This window comes from Petaurus breviceps, unplaced genomic scaffold (genome assembly GCF_028583685.1).
Source record: "Petaurus breviceps papuanus isolate PSGF00001 unplaced genomic scaffold, PetGlider_PUasm1.0 185, whole genome shotgun sequence".
Taxonomy (NCBI): Eukaryota; Metazoa; Chordata; class Mammalia; order Diprotodontia; family Petauridae; genus Petaurus; species Petaurus breviceps.
Genome location: NW_027185797.1, coordinates 37,607,030 through 37,610,282, shown reverse-complemented (window position 1 = coordinate 37,610,282; position 3,253 = coordinate 37,607,030). Strand labels below are relative to the sequence as shown.

At 49.3% G+C, this 3,253-nt stretch overlaps 1 protein-coding gene across 1 annotated transcript in view; it reads right to left on the bottom strand.

Annotated features, from left to right (window-relative positions):
• The window catches only part of LOC138161393 (myeloid cell surface antigen CD33-like), a 10,945-nt gene that overhangs the window by 7,089 nt on the left and 603 nt on the right, over positions 1-3,253 (bottom strand). The gene's annotated exons all lie outside the window — the stretch shown is intronic.

The window sequence follows — 3,253 nt, the reverse complement described above, 5'->3', positions numbered from 1 at the left end:
GACAGAAAGAGAGAAAGAGACAGAGAGAAAGAGAGGAGACAGACAGAGAGAGAGAGAGACAGAGAGACAGAGACAGAGAGAGAGACAGAGAGACAGACAGGCAGGCAGGCAGACAGACAGACAGAGACAGAGGGAGAGAAAAAGGGACAGAGACAGAGTGAGAAAGAGAGAGAGGGAGAGGGAGAGAGAGAGGATATAGACAGACAGAGACAGAAAGAGAGAAAGAGACAGAGAGAAAGAGAGGAGACAGACAGAGACAGAAAGAGAGGAGACAGACAGACAGAGACAGAGAGAGAGAGAGACAGAGACAGAGAGAGAGACAGAGAGACAGACAGGCAGGCAGGCAGACAGACAGACAGAGACAGAAAGAGAGAAAGAGACAGAAAGAGAGGAGACAGACAGACAGAGACAGACAGAGAGAGAGACAGAGAGACAGACAGACAGGCAGGCAGGCAGACAGACAGACAGACAGAGACAGAGGGAGAGAAAGAGACAGACAGAGTGAGAAAGAGAGAGAGGGAGAGGGAGAGAGAGGATACAGACAGACAGAGACAGAAAGAGAGAAAGAGACAGAGAGAGAAAGAGAGGAGACAGACAGACAGACACAGACAGAGAGAGAGACAGAGAGACAGAGAGACAGAGAGAGAGACTCAACCCAGTGTCGTCCAATGTTTTCCATCTTCCCCTCTAGCCCTAAGACCAAATTCCATCCCCCTGCCCAAGCCCTTCCCATCTCCTCCAGGCACCCTCAGCTCTGGCTCTTACCACACTTACCACCCCAGAAGAAGGGCAGGAGCAGAAATAGTACTTCCATGGTGAAATCCAGGGCTTCTGAGAGAGCACAACCCTTTCCAAGTTCAGCTCAGACTTGATAACACAGCCCCGTGGGAGGAAGGAGCCTATGAATCGAGAAAAGGGCGGGGAGGAAAGGACAGGAGAATTCTCAGATGATTGAGCCTGGTCCTCTCAGTGCTTCTCTTCTGCTGGGAATGCCTGGCCTGCTGAAAGGGAAGTCAGGTATGTGGGGGAAAGGAACATGACCTGAGGGATGGAGGTGGGGGTGGGACAGGAGTGGGGGAGGAGAGTTCACAGCGCTTCCTCCTTCCCTGGCTCCTTCTTCCCTGAGACCTATTGATTTAGGCCTTTCATCCTCAAGAGGAGCTGGGGCCTGAGAAATCAAAAACTGGAAAGAGAACCCCTTTCTGACTCCATGAGCTCTCCATTCTCCCTTCATATCCCCCCCACCCAATATCTAACTGCATCTTTCTTGTCCCCTAACATTACCTTCTTACCAGCTCTCTCTTGGTCTCCAATGTGGGAGAAGCTGAGGCCCTGGGGATGGTGTGGTTAGGGTTAGACCCTGGGATCAGGACCACATTCTCCTACCGGTACCTCCTGCTGAATCCTCCCTTGCTTCTCCATGGTGTCAGATGGGCATCCTGGACCTCACAGGACACTCTACTATCCAGCCAGGAGGCACCTTGACCAGTCTAACCACCTGCCTCCTTCCACAGACTTTTCTCTAACCACTGAAGCTCTCTACCTTGACTCATTCTTCAGGGATTCCTTCATTCCCACCCCTTCATCATCTGCCCATGTCAGTGATGCTGAATCTGTTTTGTCCATCCCCAGATGCCCACTCTCTCACCCCCATCACCCTCAACTCTGCTCTTTCTCTCCCACAATATCCTGCTTCATATCTACCTGCTGGCTCTACTGGGCTCTCCGGAATGTCTGCCCCATTCTGGAGAATGCCTTCATCTTCAAGCTTTTCCTTTCTCCCTCCTTCCATCTTTTCTTGCTCCCTCCTGGTCACTGTGTCCCTGGCTGTTCTTCTCAACACTGGTTTTATGTTTCCTTCACACTCACTGTGTGTGGGGAATGGGGCTGGCTGGAATTCTACTCGCTCCTTTTTGCTGGTACTGGACTCACTCACCGACCTCTCCTCTGAGGTTTGGGCCACTCATATCTACCATCCCATGGACATTCCTGTTGTCATTATCTACCCAAGACACTCCCTCTTTCCTCCATGGCTTTAGGGGCTGGATCACAGTCTTTGCTCCCCTACTTCTGCCCTCCGACTCAGGGACGTCTGCGTATGTACAGATGCCTCCTCAAACTCCCGAACTTCCGGTTATTCAATCTAGTCAATGTCTGATTAATTCTTCCCCTCCAGTTCAACTACACCCAGATAGGGGCATGCCTTTGTTCTGCCCACAACCACAACTGCTTCACTTCCTCCTAATGAACTGTAAATCCTTTTATCTGATCGCCATCTTTTATCATTCCTCTTTTCCTTCTGCCTCACAGCCCCTCACCCTGTTCTTACCGTGACTCCTCATCCCTCCTGCTCCTTAGTTCTTTCCTGACCTTGGTTACCCCTGCACTGACTGAATTCATTAGTTCAGCCCTATGTTCATTAACCTCAGTCCTTGGCACCCCAATGTCCTACTGCTGATCATTCCCTGGCAAGTGGCCATATTGGATTACAACCACTACCTATCACCTGTGCAAGTTCTGAACAGAAGGAAAGTTAACTTCTGACAAGGTCAACAGCAAATTTATATTAAAATATAATCTCCACTAGATTATATCTCCTGTGGGAAGGAACTCTTTAAATCTTCCATACGGAGTCAGTTCACTCTTTCACTCTCCACAGTGGTTGTTCCAAAAGCATTCATCTTTCCCAAAGACTCCCATGGTACCCGTTTCACTCCCCTCTTAGCTGATGACCTGGCCTCACACTGCTAAAAAATTGAGGCCTTTCCCCAAGAACTGCTCTTCTTTATTCCTCCTCATCTCCCATCACTCAGATGTCTCCTCCCACTCTATCCTCCTTCACTCTGGTCTTGGATGAAGAGGTGGCCTTCTTATTGTCAAGGACAAACCCTTTTACATTCACTTTTGATCCTATCCCATCTTCTCCACTGAATTTTCCTTTTCAGCCTCACTTCATCACTTATTTTCAATCACTTTCCACCTATTTGCTGCTTCCCTGTTCCCTAGAAATGTGTTTGTGTCTACCCACTTAAAAACTCCCCAACATACCTCACATGGTGCAACCATCCCTTATAGCTGCCTTCCTGTATCTCATCTCCATTTCATGGCTAAACTCTTTTAGAAGACCCTCTCCAATGGCCCCTATTGCCTCCTCTCTCTCTCTCTCTCTCTCTCTCTCTCTCTCTCTCTCTCTCTCTCTCTCTCTCTCTCTCTCTCTCTCTGTCTCTCTCTCTGTCTCTCTCTCTCTCTCTAG